Source organism: Myotis lucifugus, unplaced genomic scaffold (assembly GCF_000147115.1).
Source record: "Myotis lucifugus unplaced genomic scaffold, Myoluc2.0 scaffold_6, whole genome shotgun sequence".
In the NCBI taxonomy this organism is placed as follows: domain Eukaryota; kingdom Metazoa; phylum Chordata; class Mammalia; order Chiroptera; family Vespertilionidae; genus Myotis; species Myotis lucifugus.
Window position 1 is genome coordinate 13,452,924 of NW_005871054.1, and position 21,370 is coordinate 13,474,293.

General features: G+C 46.9%; 1 protein-coding gene across 2 annotated transcripts in view; it reads right to left on the reverse strand.

Annotated features, from left to right (window-relative positions):
- The window catches only part of PRKCE (protein kinase C epsilon), a 436,307-nt gene that overhangs the window by 287,946 nt on the left and 126,991 nt on the right, over positions 1-21,370 (reverse strand). The gene's annotated exons all lie outside the window — the stretch shown is intronic.

Consider the following 21,370-nt stretch of genomic DNA (forward strand, 5'->3'; position numbering starts at 1 on the left):
CGCTTTAACTGCCAGACTCATAAATGCACCATCAATACTCCTATCGCACTGTGCTTCCCAGCATTCCCGACCGTCATCCCAGTGCTGGCGCTGGATGGGAGGGGCAGATACCGTCGCTCCCATTTTTCGGGTGAAAATTTCGGCTTGAGGACGATTTACCCCAGATCATCTCACTGGACAGTGGCAGTGGCAGAGCCAGACGCCCATGCCCAGCTCCGTGTCATCCCCTGACAACACCCCCTCATTCGTTCTTATAAGTAAGATAAGGAGTACACTGGCTGGACCGTTCTATCCATCAACTACTCGCCCTGCATGGATGGAGGGTGGAAGCTCAGACTGAAACCACCTGGTTATTCACAGTCACCTGGGGATGTCCATGCAGGCTGCCTCCCCCTCCAGTGACTGGTCAGGAAGTGCTTCTGGGCACCCACCTGCACTGAGGTCTCCCGGAGGGAACCCAGGGAGAAAAGGCAAAGTACCCAGGGTTGGAGGGCAGGAAGGAGACGGTGAAATGCAAAGTAAGGACAGGAGCCTCTAAGACAAGGTCAAGGGAGAGAATGGATCTGCTGGGCAGTCTCAGAAGGCACCACTTAAGCTTTGGAGAAGGAAGGATTCAAAACACCCCGAGTCACAGCCAGCCTGCTATGGCCACAGCTCAAAGAACACACTGCTTGCTTTTGGATCCAGACCAACAATTTAAAGTGTTAGGCATCCTTGCCTAACACTGTAAAACTTTTTTATAAATCATATTCTTGACCCTGAACCACCAAAGAGAGAGCAAAGAAAGGGGGGAAAGCCGCCATATCAAATTTCCTGTATAATCCTCTTATGAGATTAGTGCCTTCTTAAATGGTAATGAGGTTCTGGCTTGGGAACTAAATTATGCCACAGGGTAATTCTCCTATGTTGGGGGGGAAAGAGGGGGACCGAGAGTATATGGCACAGGGTGGGAACATGGAACTCGGCTCCCTGCTCTGAGTGAGTGTAGCTGGAACCATTTCAAACCAGGAGCTGGGAGCATGAAGCTTTACAGCCAAAAGGAACTTAGCACCCAATCCAACGCCTTTGTTGTTCATTTCAGGAGAAGTCACGTTGTCACAGCCTCCAAGCCTGGGATACCTGGGCCATGGGATGGCATCCCCAAACCCCTTCTTGGTCCTCTTCTCCCCCTAAGGGCCCATCTGGACAAGTGCAGCCTGTGGCTGAGGTGCTATGAAGTCCCCCTCCCCTCTCCCCTCCCTCCAGAGAGTATAAAACGCCTGCAAGACGTTATCCAGGGCTGGGACATTTCAGCAACTCTGTTGCACCGAATATTCTTGGCGCCTAAGCCACCTCCTGAATGCGCCTGAGGCCTTGAAAGAATCAAGATGCCTGGCTCGCACCTCGGAGCTTAGATCCCAGGAGTATTGGGGCTGCTCATTTCCTTTCAAACTGGCAGTGGTGTGGGATTATCCATCCCTCCTTGTCCGCATACATATTTGGTCCATGAGTTTTATTTGCCTTCCCGGTTTTCAGCACAAAAGATTCCTCAAATCCCACCGGAGAAGGGCTGAGCTCGGACCCCGGCAGTGGTGCCAGGAGTGAAATCGGAGATCTGGACAGAGGCAGGGCTCTGACCTCTAGCTGCAGCCTGGAAACGGCCGCCTCCCCCACAGCCAGCACTTCTGTGGGGCCACCTGATCGGTCTCCGCAGAAGAGCAAGGGGACCAGGCTTCCGGGTTACTCAGGTCTATGGTCCTGTGGGAAAATGGCTCTGCATCGTTCCTGGCCGGCGGAATTGGGTCCAACCCATCAAGTCTGACATTTCCCATCTCCAGCTCTGGCTCCATGATTCTTCTCAACCTGGCATCAAAGTCATGCTTGGGTCCAAGGTTACTGCAGGCACCATCCCCATGGTTGAAAGGGGGCGGCCGGGGGTGGGGTTGGGGGTGGCAGGGGGTACCTTTTTCATTGCTAAACTGAAATCCAGCTACCCAAATCTCAATGTTTTCTCAGAATCAGTTTCTGGGAAGGTGTCTGGGGAGGAGCCTCTGCTGATTCCCCTGCCTCCTCTGGGCTCTGCTCCCTGGGAAGGGTCAGTGTAGCTGACACACGTAAACTAGACTCAGTGTACCACACATGCTCTCAGAGGATTAGGGTTCACAGATATGCAGCTCAGCTCAGATACATGTATATATGTATGCCCATGTTAGGGACCTCACACTATCGTAATCATTTCTGACATGTGTCCTAGAGCAGTGGTTCTCAACCTTCCTAATGCCGCGACCCTTTAATACAGTTCCTCATGTTGTAGAGACCCCCAATTTCATTGTTACAAATTAAACATAATTAAAGCATAGTGATTAATCACAAAAACAATATGTAATTATATATGTGTTTTCCGATGGTCTTAGGTGACCCCTGTGAAAGGGTCGTTCGACCCCCAAAGGGGTCGCGACCCACAGGTTGAGAACCGCTGTCCTAGAGGGTCAATTCCATTTTACAGAGGAAAACTCATGACAGGCACAATTTGGAACCAGCTCTGTATGCTTTGCCTGCTCAGGACTCTGGGTGACCTGGTGTCTGGGTGACCTGGGCTCTGGGTCTGGCTTGTTCTGCCTCTCTGTCTCCATGGGACCCCCTTGCACCTCCCTGGGTCTGTGAAAAGGCAGGTATGGCCCCTGAGGTCCCTTCATGCCCCAGGAGATATTAAGCCAGGGGGTTGGGCATACATTTGTAAGGAAATGGGAAGACAAAGCTGCCCACCCCCCTCCTCTCTGCTTAGGGACAGCCCTGTCATTAGCACCTGCATCTGCTTCCCAGCAAAGACGCGCCAGTAAGAGCCATCTGCACCCAGCCATTAACCCCAGAGCCCTTTCCAGCTAATGCAGCCAAAGGGTCACTTTAAGGCCTTTTTACAAAAATGACCCATGGCTGGCCAGCAAGGCCGTGGAGGAGAGAAGCCAGGAGCCCATCCCAGGACCTGGGAGGCAGCTGTGCTGCTGAATGGCCTCAGATAAGTGCCTCAGGAAGGTGTAATGGCTTCCTGGCTGGTGATTAGCGCACTGGATGAGATAATGCCAAATTCCCTGAAGTTTTGAGCCTGGAACTAGATGCCAAAAACTTATTAACTCCATTCCAAACAAATTCATTCCTGGGCTGCGAGTGGGACCAGGAAACCCCAAAAATGGAATTTTCTAAGCCATTTTCTTCTAATTACCCTTCGCATTGCTCATAACCAAGCAAACAACTCTCCTTAAGGTTCTTGTTAACCTGCCAAGGCTTATTCACTCTAACATGTGGACTCAATGCTTAAATATTCACCCTGTATACTGTTATTTTGTTGGTGTTGTGTTGTTTCACATGAGCCTTTCCACACTAGATTATAAGTTACACAAGAGCAGGAACAATGCTGGTCACACGTGTGCTTCTATTCAAACCACCTCTACTACCGTGAGGCCACCTCACTGGGCTCCAGGCCCTGCGCTGGGTGCTTTACAATCAATAGTACATACACTTAGTTATCATCACCTGCTATGGTAGGTACTATTATTATCATGTCACAGCATCTGCCATGTTGCCAGGCATTGTTGTTATACATGTTTTACATCTATTAACTCATTCATCCTCACAACACACCTATGAGGTGGATACTGGTATTGCCCCCACTGCACAGGAGACAGTGAGGCACAGAGAGGCCAAGTCATCAGCCCGGGGTCACCCAGCAGGTGGGAGAAGGAGCCAGCACTAATGGAGCTTCTGCTCTTCACCATCACACTCTACTGCCCCCACATCCCCCACTCCACCCTCTCTCATGCCCCCCCCCACCCCCACTGCACAGCACCTCCACACCATAGTCTTCAGCACAGGGCTCGATATACACTGCGCTCCATAAGTACGAGTTTTACTGGCTTCCACATACACCATCCACTCTTCAGGCTTCATGTTTCCAACAGCCTTTCTACTAAGACAGAATTTCCTGTATGAGCTCTGAGCTCTGCGGCTTCCTCTCTCTCGGTGGATAATAATGATCCTTTGATTTTGAATTATGCTTTCCATTTTCACAAGCACTGACAGATCGCCTTCCCCCAAACACAAATCCTGAGAACATTCCTGTCAGGTAAGTGTCACAGGTGTAGGTAAGCCTGTTTTACTGAAGGGGATCTCTCCAGAGAGGTAGGATGATTCCCCAGTCATACAGCTCGAGGCTAAGGCTACAACCCAGGCTTCCTAACTCTTGGTTCACTCTTCTTCCCACTTGAGAAGAGATGATTAAAATTAGGAGATTCCCTCTATAAGGGAATCCCCTAGACAGGAATATATAGAGATATAAATACGGATATAGATATAGATAGATCAATAGATAAGAGAGAGTATGTAGGGTTTGAACATCGTAATAGCAACCATCATTTTACAGTTCATTTACTATTTAAAAATAGTATTAAGATTTTAAAATAATAGTAAATCCAAATGGTTCAAAATTCAAGAATCAAAAGAATATGCAGTAAAAAGAGTCCCTATCGTGTGCATCTTATTCTAGGGTTCATCTTTCTTCTCCAAGCCTCCCACTTCTTCCAATACTTGGGCATCCTGCTGGAACTGTCTAGAAGCCTTACCCCAGCCTCAGACCAAGCCCAATTTCCTTTAGAGCAGTGGTTCTCAACCTTCTGGCCCTTTAAATACAGTTCCTCATGTTGTGATCCAACCATAAAATTATTTTCGTTGCTACTTCATAACTGTAATGTTGCTACTGTCATGAATCGTAATGTAAATATCTGATATGCAGGATGGCCTTAGGCGACCCCTGTGAAAGGGTCGTTCGACCGCCAAAGGGGTCGCGACCCACAGGTTGAGAACCTCTGCTTTAGAGCCATACATAATGGTGACCTTTATTTTATTAACAATAGATTATATGTGAACATTGTATGGCTTCAAAGAGTACCAAAAACAATTACAATGAAAAGTCAGCCTCCTTTTTTCCTCTGGTCCTCAATCACCCAGAACTGTTACTCCCTTTTATTGTTCCTTTTGGAGAGAATCTATGTATTCACAAGAATATTCACATATTTTTTCAACTCAAATAGCCTGTAACACAGTCTTTTGCATGTGTGTTTTTTTCACTGAATGCTCTATCCTGAAGATTTTTACACTGATACTTACACAGCTGCCTCCTTCTTTTAATGACTACACACTAGTCTATTATAGGGACGGACCACAGTTATCTCATGGACCTCTATTTTTTTTTTTTTGCTATCAAAAATAATGCTGCAATAACCACAGATGATGGCTAAGGCAGAGGGCGCTGGTTCCGCCCACTATATGTGTGCCCCTTCTCGAACACGAGAATTTTATGAAGACTATATCCCCAACTCCCCTAGGTGCAGCCACGTGACTCAATTCTGGCCATAGGATGTAAGCAAATGCGTATGCGGCCGTTTTTTGAAACGTTCCTAAGAGAAAGCAGATGTACTCCCTTTACTTGCTTCATCTTTATCTTGTCAGGAAAAAAATGGTGAAATGGAGAAAAAAATTGCAGCCTTTCCCATCAATCAGCATGTCCCCAGGCCAAGTTCATTCTCGTACCCTGTCTAGAGCACGCGTCTGTGTTATATCAGACTGGGGTTGGCTTTGAGCGATTTACACCCTGGGAGTTGTAGAGTAATGTGAATAATGCAATGAGCCCCCCTCATAAAGATGCATATGATATCCAGTGGAGGTGAGGTTGATAGTGCAGTAAATCTGATCAGTCTTACATCTAAACGTAGGTTCCCTCCAGCATTCTTAGCGGCCTGTGTGCCTTTTAGCTCTCCTTAGAACCAGCTATAACATATTATAGTTCCCCCATTCATTGAGGCAAATAAAATCTTTATAATGTGTTTATTTTACATTCCTATGACAGTCTTGATTTTACGTTTTCAAAAAACTATCCTCTCATAATACTTTTCTTTATACGCTGCTGCCTGGAACACAGACGGTGCCGTCTTAGATAATAAGATGGAGACCGCCCTAGACAAAAGGGGCCCGGGGCCCTGAGACTTTTGAGCATCGTGCCCACCTTGACTTCTATGTGCAAGAAAAACACGTCTGTCTTGTTTAAGTCACTGTTATTCGGGTTTTCTGTTACAGGTAAACCTAACGAGGCAACAACTTCCAAGAGAAATTTTTACCAAGAGAACAGGTAGTGATTTCATCTTTGCGCAGCTCAAATTCTCCTTTAGACGGTTCTCGGCAGAAATCATTAATCAATCATGGTGTTTCCACCTCCACCCTAGATCCCTTTCTTAAAATGCTCCTCAAGGTCACATTCTCAGTGTTCATTAATATCAGAAATAGTTATGAGTGACATTTAATTACTATTCCAGCTCTAGGATGACAAATCAGCACAAGGTTTTCTTTCTTTTTTTTAACAAATGCAATTGTATTTTATTTTTATATTTGTAACTGTATTTTTAGTGATTTCAGAGAGGAAGGGAGAGAGAGAAATAGAAACATCAATGATGAGAGAGAATCATTGATGGGCTGCCGGGGATCAAGCGTGCAACCTGGGCATGTGCCCTGACCGGGAATCGAACCATGACCTCCTGGCTCATAGGTCTACACTCAACCACTAAGCTACGCCGGCCAAGCCAGCACAAGGTTTTCAACTGTCCAGGTTCTAATGTAAACTTATCGATTTAAACCCCATGTTGTTCCTGAGAAGATTTACGTCAGCAAACTGACGTAGAGTTTCAGGGCAAGGAGGGGCCTCAGCCTTTCCCCTCAGTCAGCATGTACCCAGCTCAAGTTCGTTCTCTTCAAGGAGTCCCTTCAGTCTCATAGCCACAGAGACCACAGAGGGAAGAAGTCACTGGACGGATGAGTGCTATCAGGTGCTGGATTCTGGACATAATGGGGCTGAGTACAGGAGAGATTTAGAACGACTGGCCGGGCAGTAGGTAGGGGACAAACTATAGTTCTATGCATGCCAATTCCAGGCACCGCTGGAGAATGAGCACTAAGCTAGGAACCAGGGAAGCCAGTGTCCCCTTCAGCTCTGCTCCTATTAGCCGTGTGACTGAGCCAAACACCTTCCCTCACTGGATCTCATGTTCCCTATCTGAGACCGGACGAGATGATTCCCAGCTCTAAAATTATACACTTCTTTGTACCCAGAACAACACAGTCTCTGCAGCCTGGGGAGCATGGTCAGTTCGGCAGGGCCAGGTGCACAGAAAACTCTCCCACCACCCAAGAGCCGGGGCTGGAGTCCTGGCAGCTAGCTCAGTGGCAGAGGGAAGGGCTGGCAGGCCTGGTGACTTTAGCGTTCTCCAGACTGCACGCAAACAGGAAGCTGTGGAGGTGATAATTGTTTAATCAGCACTCCAGCAACACCTGTTGAGTTTCCCCTAATGATGTGAAAAGGCGGCGTACAGGGAATAACAGTTTCACGGGGAGGTTGGTGTTGATCGTGATGTTCCATCAAGGATGACAGGAACAGTATCCCCCCTGACAATTTTCTACGGTTTGTTTTCTCTAACTTCCAAGTCTGCAAATGTCAATTGATCAGGTAGGTATATTTGGAATGTCTGCCGTTGGTGCTCATATGGTAAAACACACGTTGAGTGCTGGGGGCGGGGAGGCGGGGGAGGGAGGAAGAACTGGAAGGCCCATTCCTTGCCAGCCAGGCCCCTATAGCTCTAGCTTGGGGGACAGGACCAAGTTCCAGAGATGTTAACAGGCAATAAAATTAGCAGTGGGTGGGCGGGACCCTAAGGGTTAGAGATGATCAGAGAGGGAGTGACCCCTATGAACTGGCTGGCATGACCAGGAGCAGTCCAGGCGAGCTGAGTTCTGAGGGCAGCGATGGAGGGTGGGTAAGATCTCAGTGAGGTGAGGGATAGAATATTCCAAATGTAGAGAGTGGCACAGCAAGGGAGTGAGGGTAGAAATGGCTCTTGTATTTTTAAGAGGGAAACCAGTCTGGCTGGAGCAGAGTTTGCGTCAAGCAGCGGGGGGTGGGGGGGGGCAAGCAGAAATGGGGCATAGAGTAGGGACAAGCTGGAGCAATAATTCTCCAACTCAAGTGTGCATCAGAGACTTGCTGGGCTCCAACCCCTCCCACTCCCCGGGTTTCTGATTCAGCGGGTCTAGATAATGCATGCACCTATTTAGCACAAGCTCTCGATAAGTGAAAGTTCTTTGAGGATCTTAAGTTGCCAGGGTCTGTGCTTGCAAGGCCCACTCCTGTCCTCCAGAAGCCATGACCCCAGGAGGTAGACGAGGAAAGAGCAGACGCAAGTAAACAACACCAGTCTGAGTGGGCATGAGCTATTCTAATTACTGGGTCTCTGACTTGTCTTTTGCATTTTCCTTTTTTTGTTTTTTGTTAATCCTCACCCGAGTATATTTTTTCCATTGATTTAGAGAGAGAGGGAAGGAGGGAAGGAAGGAGGGAGGGAGGAAAAGAGGGGGAGTGAAAGAGGGAAACATTGATATGAGAGAGACACATTGACTTGTTGCCTCCTGCATGTGCCCTGACTGGGGCCAGGAGGGAACCTACAAACCAGGTATATGCCCTTGACCAAGAATCAAACCCTTGACCTTTCAGTGCCTGGGCCACTGAACCACACAGGCCAGGGTGTCTTTTGCATTTTCTTCTCCTTTGTACCCATATGTCTAATCAAATTCTACAAAGGATTTAAGCAGCAGAGCCATGAACATACAGTAAGTGCTTGGAAAAGTCTAGTTTTCTTCTTTACAATATATATTTGACCCCAGTTACACAATTCACCTCCTCTTCTCCGCCTCTGGTAACCATCATTTGTTGTCTGTATCTGCATTTCTTTATTAGTTCATTTGCAACATGACTAGTTATTAGGGAAGGACAAATCAAAACCACATTATCACCTCTCACTTGTCAGAATGGCTATCATCAAAAAGATGAAAAATTAACAAGTATTTGTGAGGATGTGGAGAAAAGGGAACCTTCATTTACCATAGGGATGTAAATTGGTGCAGTCATTATAGAAAACAGTATGAAGGTGCCTTTAAAAGTTAAGAATAGAACTACCATATGATCCAGCAATTCCTCTTTTGGGTATTTCCCCTGAAAAAATATGAAACCAGTCATCTGTAAAGATATATTCACCCCTATGTTCATTGCAGCATTATTTACAATAGCCAAGATATAGAAGCAACCTAAGTGTTCACTGACAGATGAATGGATAAAAAATGTGACACACACACACATACATACACACAATGGAATACTACTCAGCCAAAAAAAAGATGAAATCTTGTCATTTGCAACATTAGAGGGATCTTGAGAGTATTATGCTAAGTGAGATAAGTAGGACATAAAAGGGCAAAAATTGTATGATTTCACGCACATGTGGAATCTAAAAAGAAAGTACCAAATAGGCATTTGTGTTCTTTAAAGCTGCTCCAGATAACGCTGCTGCTTAGTCAGGGGTGAGAGCCACTCCACGACTGTCCCCAACAGCTCTCAGCTCCGGCTACGCTGCATTAAGTTTGCTTCTCCTGGCTGCGGCATCTCCATCAAGCTCTCACTTGGCTCCTGCACTGAGTGCTGGAGGCGGGCAAGACACTGAACTTAATGCAGTGGGAGTGGTGACAAAGATGAGTCCGTCACAGACAGCCCAGGACCCCCGGGAGGGAGCACTATGTTCCTGCAAGCCAGTAACTCTGAGGCTTGGCTCAAATGCGTGGCCAAAGGTTTCTGTCCTGGGGTGGGGCGAGGATGAGAACCCGGGGTTCCTGCCTTCTAGCTTGGCCCATTTAAACCACATTGCCTGCAGAATCTGCACGTTTAGACAGACTATTTTATGGGACTGCCCCCCACACCGAAAAGCATAATGCATTGTTTAACATGAACTAATTTACAGTGTATACACTATTTTGGGGGGAAGCACTCTGTTTCTAAAACATTTCAGAAACAATTTACTAAACATTTATTCCTCTGGCCTAAATAGAGCGGAGGCCACAGTGGCTGAGCCAGCCTTCCTTACAGCTGAAGACAAGCCCACGACCCTCCACATCCACGCCATGGACAAGTATGAAAGGCCGGCTTCCAGCTGGGACAGAGAGGGGTTCAAGGTAGAAGCCTCCCATGGCTACTTTCTTCAGTCCAATGACAAAGGGATTTAAGCAGACCCTTCCCGCTACCTCTGAGGATGCCAGAGGGAAGAGTGGAGTCACAGACCACCTTCCGATGGTGACCCATGCCCTGTGTCCTGGTTCCCCTGCGGCAAAATCCCAGGGGGAGCTTGGCTATTGACGCTGGAAGTCTGGCTCTTTAGGGTTAGCACCCACTCCTCCAGTCCCATCCAGACCCCAAAGCACTGTCTAACCTTCTCATCCTGGGATTTAATTCCCCATGTCTCATTCTGTGGTGCAAAATGGTCACAGCTAAGTGACCACAGCATCTGGTGCAATTCAAACCCCTGGACACACACCAGGTCCCGGTGTACACCATCTAAACATTCTCCTTCTGCTTTCCTGGCCTTGTGGTGGTAAAAGGACTCCCCTAAAATACACCCCTTTCAGAGACATCTTAAAATTTGAATTTCTTTAAAATTGCCTTGGCATGCTGTTTAGAAATCAAGTTCTACCTTTCAAGCCATCCTTTACTATTTACTTAAAAAAAATATGCAGCTATGTCCACATAGCCATACTTTCCAATACCTTTCATAGAATGAGCCACCCGATTCCCTCTAGTTTGGTTCGAGTTCACACAGCCCTTGAGCCCTCCTCAGTAAACAGGTGAGAACAATGACACTGCCACAAATACAGATACTAAACTGTTAAGTCAGGGACTAAGACAGTTAAAGTAACAGTCAAAATTATCCTAGGAAACCTATCATCCATACCATATACAGACAGAGTACAAGTTGTGTGTGTTTATGCTTCTATGTCCAATGATCGTAATTCACACTGAAGGCTGAGAATCGCTGAGCTGGATCCCTGTGGAAGGAACAAAGGGAAGCCCATGTGCATTCAAACTGTTCTGCTGTTAGAGATCCATCAAGTCTGCCGCCGTGACAAGGGGCCAAGTGGAGCGTTCTAAAGTGCTCTGGTTTCCCTGGGCAGTTATTCCATTTGTTTGGAATTAGGCCTTCGTACATTTTAATTTGTTTGTCACTGTGAAGATTAGGCCAGAAGACAGCCTCATCTTCAGGGAGAGGTAGGCTATCAAAGACCTTATCATTGTCTTACTCTATTAAGGACAATAATTACACCAGTTCATCTCATCTAAGACACTATCACTTTTAAGATAGGCCATTATTTCATCTATCATTAAGAAAAAACGCTTCATATTAAACTAAATGAAAGTTTAATAGGCTACCTTTGTAATATGTAGCTGAAATTCATAGATGTTAATGTGTAAAAGATTGAATGAAATATAGTATTAAATAAATAAATCCACAAAAAAATAAATACAGTATTGCTTTAAACCTCAACCTAGATAGATGGTAGGTATTACTGTCCACATTTTGCAGGGCAGGGCAGGGAAGAGAAGGGAAGGGAGATACAAGACTGGTCCCAGTCACAGGACTGGCACAAGCAGCCAAGCTGTAACTCTGACCCAGTTCCCCAACAGTCCTGGTCACCACCCTCAGACCCACAGCAACAGCCAGGAGACCCCAGGGAAGGACATCCTCCCTGGGACCTCACCTCCTTCCCCGCAGAACCTACCCTCTCACTGTGTCCTGACAGGTCTTCCACAGACCCGCTCCACCAGCTCCCGAACCGCACCCCTCCCCTCCCAGGGCTCATCCCAAATTCCCACTATTTTCTATTTCACCAGAGCCAGTAACCTGAAAGCATTCTCCTCTCAATCTCTCAATCTCTCAATCTCTCTCTCTCTCTCTCTCTCTCTCTCTCTCTCTCTCCCTCCCTCCCTCCCTCCCTCCCTCCCTCACTGTCAACACTCATCAACTGCTAAGTCCTGTGGCTTCTGCTTCCTAAGTACTTCTCCACCCTCCCCTGCCATTCCAATCAACACAGCCCCAGTTCTCCTTCTCACTACCTTGTACTTGGATTCGGGGACAACCACTGAACTGGCTTCCCTTCCTCCCAATGCATCCCCCAAAAATTCATTTTAAAATCCAGTCTCTAACAAGGCACTAAAAATGACCACACTTCAGCTTCCATCGCGGCCTGTGAGATCAAGGGGGACACAGGAGCCTAGCAAACCATGCCCCCAGGGGTGGTCGATCCTCCTCCAGCCACATTTCTCAGGGCTCTCCATCAAACCCCACAGATTCTACTGTCTAGAGATCCCAGAACACTCCAATGCTGTCACTCACCTCTCTGCCTTTGCTTGCACGGTTCCCCAGCCTGGAAGGCCCTTCACCCTTACCTGTCTTCTGAGGCTGCTAAGGAATCTTCCCTGATACAGGTCAGCGATGCATTTATTCAGGCTGCACTGGTCTCAGTGTACTGCAATGATCTTCTCTTCATTACACCTGGCCAGAGTGGGTCTGGGACCGTGTCTCATTCATCGGAGGTGGTACATGGGAGACAATTCATGAATATTTGTAGAAGGGCAAAAGGAAAGGAGGGAAGCCAGCTCACTGCTAGCTCTGCTCCAACTTCCTTCCCCAGTTTTAGTGATGGGAGGTTTATTTTGTTCTTCTGCTTCCCACTCCATAGGTTGAAGCCCCCCTCCCGCCCCCATACGGCTTAAGGCATGGACTTGGTCCCTTGCCCAGCTGCCCAGTTCTGCCAGGATTGTGGCTCTCCTTCTCCCTCTCTCCAGTCCTTAGTCCTCCTGGGGAATGGAGGCTGCCCTTGAACCCAAGTCCAAAACTGGGTTCTCATTGCCTGTTGCCAGAACCAATAGCCAGTAGCCAGCTGCTTATTAGAACCTCCCTGGGCACCTGCCTGGTGCTGCAGGTGCGCTGGGGCTCGGGACACTCCAGGCCTGGCCCAAGGACACAGCCAATGACACAGGTGACCGGACTGCTCGCGGGGGCGGCCAGCCTCGGTGGGGCTGTAGGGCAGCACTCCAGCCTGGGGAATGTGATTCAGGCTGGGGAATCCCCGTGTTCTCAAAGTTCGCATCCCATACTGTTCATCTGGCCTGTTCTGTTCCCTCCTGTCTCTTGAAAACGCCCACCCTACCCTAGCAGCCTGTGGCTGGACTGTGCGGAGTTCACAGCACAGCTTCGTATCTTCACTGTAAGACACCATCCAGCCTTGGGCGGTGTGGCTCTCCTGCACCACCTCCTCCCCGTGCCATCCCTGCAACTGCTATTCCCATCGACTCAGTGTTATACTTGGCCAGCCTGGAGGGTACTACCCACGCCCCTGTCCTTCCCCCACCCCAGCCCCACCTCCCCCTGCCCAGCACATACCATGGGAAGAGTACCAACCGAGGCCCTCCACGCCTTGTGAATGAGAAGTCCAGAAATCCCTCACTAAGGGCTTCCCTTAAAAGCTGCACCCTGGTGACATGACTCTAACTCCTGATCCTGCCTGTGCTGGACAGCCCTGGTCCAGCCTGGGCCGGATTCTGATAAATACCCCCTCCACCACCTCAGCAAGAGGAAACCGAGTCTGTCCCCTGGACTAAGGAAATTTGAGTGCTACCAGCGGTAGATGTGAGCATGAGGAGCCTGCCCTGAGCCCAGTGCTTTAGAGAGCCCTGCATATCACACAACACACAAAAGTTTCATTTGTCAAATATATATATTCATATATATACATATATATATATATATATATATATATATGGTATTTCTGTGCTAAGAGCTGGTACGCAGTACAGACCTAGCCTGACCTCTTACCCTAAACACGCACTCTCCTATGTATGTATTCAGGCCCCACATCTCTTGTCCTAGGTGCTCAAAGCCAACTACATCCAAATGCCAGGAAGAGGTGTGGGTTGTGTTGCTTCGGGCAGTGGAGACAGACCCAGCTTTGAAGTGTGGGGAGATTTGAGTGATCTCAGTGCTTAGGTAACAGAAGAAGCAAATTAACTAACTTGCACAATTCTTCCTTTAAAGATCCCATGAATGAATGCAACTGGGTCTTGCATAACCAATAGCCTTGCATATGTCTGAGTAAGCCAAGCGGACACTTTCTTGCTTCTCTTTGCACTCCAATCTGTGGTTCCAGAGATACTCATGAGTTTGTGTGGCTTAGTGGTTGCTCATGGCAACTGGGGACGTTTTGCAATACAGACTCATATTACCTTAAATGTGTATCAATTCAAAGTGAGTCATAGCAAAATAAAGGGGAAACTGAGTCTATATGTCAGCAATTCGACTGATTAGAATCCTAAAATTATGGAGAGTTTTACTTCTAAAAAACTTATAATAAGATTTAATTAAATTTTCAAAAGTTAAATTAAAATTCTAGCTTTACTTACATAATTTTCATTTAAAATATTCATTAATTATACTGACATTTTGCCTTTAAGTTTCACAGGATAATTCAGAATGTTTCAAAGCAAAGCAAATTTTTTGAAAACATCGATTCAATATTTCAATTTTGATGTTTAATTGCAATTTACATATTTGATAAAAAAACACCAATTTTTATACTTTAATTATATTTTATTGTGTTATTCTTTAGATCACTGAGAATCAGTATAAGTTGATATCACCATAGAAACAGAAAAGAAAGTGGAGTTCAGAAAAGAAAGAATTGAAAAGAAAAAGGAAATGGAAAATCAGTAATGAAGGAAAATGCTTACATTTTAAAAAACTGAAAACAATGAAGAAAGGGTTTCTATTGAACATGACCTACATTCAATTTGAAACAGAATTACGATTTCTTGATTTAATAAAGATTCAAGACTTAATTACTGATCAAAACAATGAAATTTAGCAAGAAAAATATTCCCATGAAATGTGTAACCTGAACTTGATATTTTGCTGACTTTCAATCATAAATCTTTGGTTTTACACATTTTTAAGTTTTAAGTCATTCTGAAGGTATATTTGTCAAACTTAGAGGCTAGAACAGCCGTGGGCAAACTACAGCCCGCGGGCCGGATTCGGCCCGTTTGAAATGAATAAAACTAAAAAAAAAAAAAAGACCGTACCCTTTTATGTAATGATGTTTACTTTGAATTTATATTAGTTCACACAAACACTCCATCCATGCTTTTGTTCCGGCCCTCTGGTCCAGTTTAAGAACCCATTGTGGCCCTCAAGTCAAAAAGTTTGCCCACCCCTGGGCTAGAATGTATTTTACTTAACGGTTAGTTTGTTTGACTTATAACAGTCCAATATTTAGGCGCTATAAATGTTGAGGGGTAGGCATGTGTATGAGCCTAAACAGGAAGCAGTGTGTTTCAGCGGTAAGAGCATGGTCTTTTCAGGTTCAAATCACAGCTCTGCTACTTACTAGCTGGATGGCTACTTTTGGGAGCCTCAGTTCGCATATCTGTAAAATGGACATAATGAAAGCTAGCTCATATTATATACTCCCGAGTGCAAATTCCTCATTTTTATTCTATAATTCTTTGTTATTTTTCCCATCTGCCTCCTATAACCTCACTTAGCCTAATCCAAGGGAACAGTGGTTTCAGCTATGCACTTCACTTGCACAAATAACTTTGCTGTGTTCCTTGAGATCAAGCTGGGAGAAAGCACAGATATACCCCATTTTATTGCTCTTTGCTTTCTTGCGTTTCAAAGGTGTTGCGCTTTTTACAAACTGACGGTAAGACTCTCCACTAGCAGAAAGATTATGACTCACTTTATTGCAATACTCATTTTATTGCGGTTGTCTGGAACAGAGCCCACAGTATCTCCAAGGCATGCCTCCTGGAAACTTTATTAAACTTGGCCTTAACCAGGACACCAAGGAGCCAGCCCCTGGATTTATCACAGAATGCACTCCCGAGAATTCTCCACAGGAATATGAAATGAGGAAATGGAAACAAACCTACATTCCTGGTTTTTGGCAAATCAAGGGGCTCGGCAAGCCCAGCGCATGGTTTTGGTGTATTGGCAATTTGTATTCTCCTTCTAGCTAAAATCTGGCTGAATGCCACAGCCCCATGAGGAGACCTGGACCCCCTGACCTCTACTGAGGTAGGTCATAGCAGCATCTACACTAAAAGTGTAACACCAAAAATGCCAAGGTAGTCTCAATTCAGAAAGATAGGGCTTGGAACAAAACAAAACGCTCAAGTGCAATGCCATCCTTCCCAAGGGCGTGGAGTTCCAGCCCTCCATTCCAAAACACCACTGCCCAGCACGCAAGACTCTCCGGGGAGACCGGGTGCAGGGCCTGGGTAAACACTGGCTATCTTTCTGAGGGGCTCCGCCTCCTCCCACAGCTACAGTGGCTCCACCGGCTTACATAGTAGATTAAATTGAGGTGAACAATGGCCTCAGCTCCGTGCTCAGAAGGTTACAAACTGCAGCATCAAGCGTGGCCCCCAAGCTCTGGAAAGGGCACTGTGAGAGTGGACAGGTGTGCGATGGGCCCACAGGTGTTAACTGGGACCATCCTGGGCAAAGCAGGGTGTGTAGTCGCTTTGTTCATGGAAAGCCGAGTAACTGTAGTAAGACGTAGGGATTTGTGCCTCTCCCACCTCCCCAATCCCAAAGCTGTCTTTGGCTCAATGAAGATAATAATGTGGCCTCCATGAGGGACCAGCTGTGTGAATTCAGCCAAAATGGGTTTGGGTGCAGTTTCTCCACATGGACAATAAGGCTAATAATACCCGCCGACATGACACACAAAGGTCTTTGAAAATATCACACACTACACAGAAAGCATTATTTTCTACCTCCTCTCAAGTATGCATTATCCAAAATATGTTGGACCCTACTGGGCACATACTCTCTAGAATTGCTATATCTCAAATAAATCATAAATAGAGATATTTTTAAACTTTTTTGCTATCTTTATTTGTCAAGTTAAACAGCCTCATGGGACTTGTGAAGTTCTTCCTAGCGCTACAATTATAGACATTATAGTAACCCCATTTAGCAGATGGAGAAGTAGAGGCCAGAAAGGTTCAGTTGACTTGCCTGGAATTAGACTGCCCAAGTCAAGCTAGTAGAGTACTTCCTCTCAAGAAGTTCAAGGTTAGTGATAATTTCAGTTTGCTAAATATTAAATGCTATCAGAAGAGATCAATAATAGCCAACCTTTACATGCGTGGCACTTACTATGTACCAGGCATTGTTCTCAGTGCATAACATATATTAATTCACTTAATGCTCATTACATCCCAAAGTAGAAATTATTACTATGGACTGTTGACACAAGAGGAAACCAAGGCATAGAAAGTTTAGTAGTTTCCCACGGTGAGCTAGGATTTGAATCTAGCTTCAGAGTTGTTATCCACCACCACATGACCCTAACTCTACCTGGACACTTTATGAACATCCAAGAGAGACAACTAACCTAGGGCAGGCACTGAGGAAGATGTCAAAGAATTGCTTGGAGTTAGGCAAGTAGAGCAGGGAAGGGCATTCTACACTGAAGGAACAGTATAGGTAAAGGCACGGAGGTGTGAATAACTATTAGAAAAATATAAGTAAGACTAGAGCGAAGGGAGATAGAGGATGGGAGAATTAGAAAAAATAAGCTGTGTTTACTTTTCTATCCTTTTCAGCTTTTCTGAACGCTGGGAATTTTTCACAATAAGAGCATTTTAAAGGCACTGTCATGTCTCAGTGGGGGTCACGCTAAAAAGGCAACAGAAACCCACAGTGCACAAATGCATGGAGACAAATGCCTTGTCCAGCTTTGCTCCGCTCCTGGCCACCTGGCTGGGGTTGGCAGACACTGAAGTGAGATGGGCAAGTGGCAGGGTGGCCGATCCCCAGAAAGCCCCTGTTGAGGGAATCGGAGCCCAGGGAGCCAGTGTGTGTGGTTTTGAAGCAGCTGCCCCATGATCTTCAGGCCGCGCAGGGAATCCAGTGTGGCCAAGCAGCAGACAATAGGCTGAGCAAATTGAAAGCAGTCAAGCGTTGAGGTTGGAGGGAGAACAGAGCATGGAGGTGGAGGAGGGGAAGAGATGGAAGGAGGAGGGAATAAGCCTGCGCTCAGGAGGGCGTGTGCTATGATGTCTCCGGGTGCAAGCTGTGGTCCCTGTGGCAGATGCATGCACACCAAGGAGCGCCAGAAACTGTGACCCTGGCTCATCGGAACGGGTGCTGCTGTCTCTGGTAACCTCAGCTGGGGACACCTAAGGAAAGGCAGTGGTGCTGGCCTCACTGCTTCGGGAAGGTGGAAACGGGTCCCCGGGCCTGGCAGTAGTGACCTCCAGGCAGGGAAGGGTGGGGGGCACAGAGAGTAAAGAAAAGAGTTTGGAAACCAAGGACAACAAACCAACAATAAAAACTGGGTCTGAGTCCTCCTGCTCTCTGTGATCTGGAAACGTCTACTTCTTTGAGGTACAGGCTCTCTCCCTGTTAAAAAAAGAAATGGGGCCAATCACAGCCCCTCCCACGTAGGGACCCTGAGAATTGAGTGAGACACTGTACGATCGAGCCGTGACCAAGCACACGGCAGGTGAGCGATACATGATGGCCATGATTCCTATTTCCAATAATTAGAAATGGAGAAGGCTAGTACTTCAAGCATCCAAACTTGTCACTGCCTGAGGAACGTAGAAGTCAGAGGCCCTCAGAAGGAAAAGGACGGAAGCCAGTCACACAACCCCCTGTAGGGACCGTGATGTTGGGCCATTCCACGCGCTGGGTTTCTAGCAACAGCAATGCCTAGTTCCTTCCCCAGGTCCTTGGAGCCACAGAAAAGGTTTGCAGCCAGGTCTGTGCTGGAATAAGGCACGAGTAGGGAAGAAACAGCTTCTTGCTTCATTCAGGATGGTTAGCCCCTCCCTAGAAAAGATAAGAAACCCAACCCGGAGTGTAATTCCTTCCTGTCTATCCTGCCAATGCATTTGCCATTTTCAAAAAAAACAAAAACCTCTCCCTGAATAATTCATTATCCAAAGGAAGCCTCAGCCCAGATGCGCCACTCCATTTATTCTGGCCCAGGAGCCCATCTCGGGCCGTGCGGATGTGTTTCTGAAAAGGATCCACATGAGAAATCGCTTTTTAAAACGTCGATATCTGAGGAGGCAAGCAGAGAGTTTAAAAGGGCCATAATTCATAAATCAATGATGCCACACTCCCGGGGAAGCGGCCGGCATTGACTGCTCAACAATCCCATTTGCAGCGAGCTGTAACATCTGCGTCTCCCTGGGTCGCCAGCGGGGTCCCGGGGCTGCGGCCCACGATAATGAGACAACGTTTCAGGGATGGGCAGAATCTTGTGTTCCCTGGGACTGGGGCATGGGGCTGCGAGACTGCTGTGGATTTGATCTAAATCTGTTCGTTTCTGTTAAAGTACCAATAACCAGAACTAATCCGAGGCAAGCAAAAAAGCCAACAACCTGCAGTCACGACTCAGTGTCCTTCTGGCCTGGCTATTTATTTAGCAAGACCTTTCACCGGTCAGGGTGAGACCCTGTCCTCACCCTTCACAGGCAACTGCACAGGTTTCAGCGGAGCCCAGGTGCTGGCTCCACACGTATCTGTGGGGCAATTTGAACAACTGTTGCTGCTGTTGATGGTTCCCGATGGCCTCGCACTAAGCACAGTGGTTGGTGTGGATCGGGGCTGGGGAAACAGAACCGCACACGTGGAATTGGCTAATTGCCCGCATCGCTTATGCAAGAAGTACAAGCAAGAGCATCAGAGAGAACATCAGTAAGCCGAGGCTGCCCTTGAGAGATGCTTCTGACACCAGCCTCACCACCGCCAGAGGAAAACAACCTGGATTGATCAGGATTCTCACTGCAGAGAAAGGAGACAGAACACCTGTGAGCTCTCAGGGTTTACAAAGAGCAGGGACTGGGGGGAGCGGGGGAGCTGAGGGGAAGCTAGGTATAACTTCTTTTTTCTTCATCTCTCAGCTTGCCTCCCTCCCCCTTAACTGTCTAACCAAACACAGACATACGCTAGCAGAAGAGGAAAGAAAACAGTGGGAGAGAAGAGAAGCCCAGGAACGGTCAGGAACAAGGGGGACTCAGAGCTGCACGTTCTCACCACTCGCCCAGACTCGGCTAAGAGGAAGGATCCTTCACCACTTTCTCATGGTCATCAAAGAGCTTTCCAATGCATGTTGTGTAGCGAATGCCTCTCCTGGCTCTGTTTAAATCCATGTTGGAAGAAGGAAGCGTAATAAATTCGTTATACCACCTACCATCTATCAGTGCTTAGGATGGAATGGGTATATTTATAGATTTTATAGAAATATTTATATTTATATATGTAATTACATTCAATCCTAGAAACAATTCTTGGAGGAAGGAACTTTTCTTAACCCCATTTTACAAGGAGGTAACCTAGGGACTGAGGGGTTAAGTCAACTGCCCAAGTTCACACATTTGTGAGTGGTGGGTGTGGGACATGATCTTGGGTGGTCTGGCACCAGAAGCCACACTCAACCACCATTTTCTGCAGAATAAGCTTAAGAGGAGCAAAGAGGCAGTAAGAGGGGCGATTTGTATAGCTTTGTGTTTAGGATAGCGATGGAAAGTGGCTAGTGACAATAACATTTACTGAGCACTTAAGAGGTATCCACCCAGCACCTACAGGGATGTGGTCATGTGCAACACCCTATGGCACAGGCCCCATTAGCTGAGACCCAGAAAGGTGCTGTGGTTGGGTATGTACTGGAGCCAGGATTCCCATCCAGACAGCTGGGGTCGGAGTGTGTGCTCTTGACCACCATGCTCTACCGCAGGCAGTGAGCATCTGAGCTTCAGTTCTGCTTAAACAGCAGCAAGGGCAGACAGGAGCCCAGTAACCCACATCAAGAAGAGGCTGCCTTGAAGGAAAGTGCTCTGCATAGCTACCCATAGAGATTCCGGGGTCAAATTACCCATCTGACTGTAATTCAGCAGGTATTCGCTGGGCTTCTATTTGGTTACTCAAAATCAATTAATTAATTGCATTCTTTAAGAAAGAAATAAAAGAAGGAAACGATATGGAAAGAAAATAGGGATTTCTAGAATACAGGGTAGTTGAGGATCCTATTGGCCCAAAGGGGTTCCTGAAAGAGGGAAGCGAGATCTCATGGGCACAGGTCCGGGCTGAGGGACTGCAAAAGGGCTCCACAGGGAAAGGGCTCTGGACTGGGACCTCCACCTGCTGGGCTGAGGCCTCTCCTCATCCAAAGCCAGAGCTGGACTTACAATTCCCCAGGCCTTCTCCAGCCCTAGTGTGCTGTTACCCTAAGCAGTGAACTTCAGTCTTGTAGTGTTAGGATCCTCTTCCTCAGAGAGCCTGGTATCTAAAATGGACATAACTGATCCGATGTGAGTGGGGCAAAGGGTCAGCAGAGTGTAGGCCACCATGACCTACCCCCACACCCAGCCTCATGATAAATCAGAGGCATCTCTACA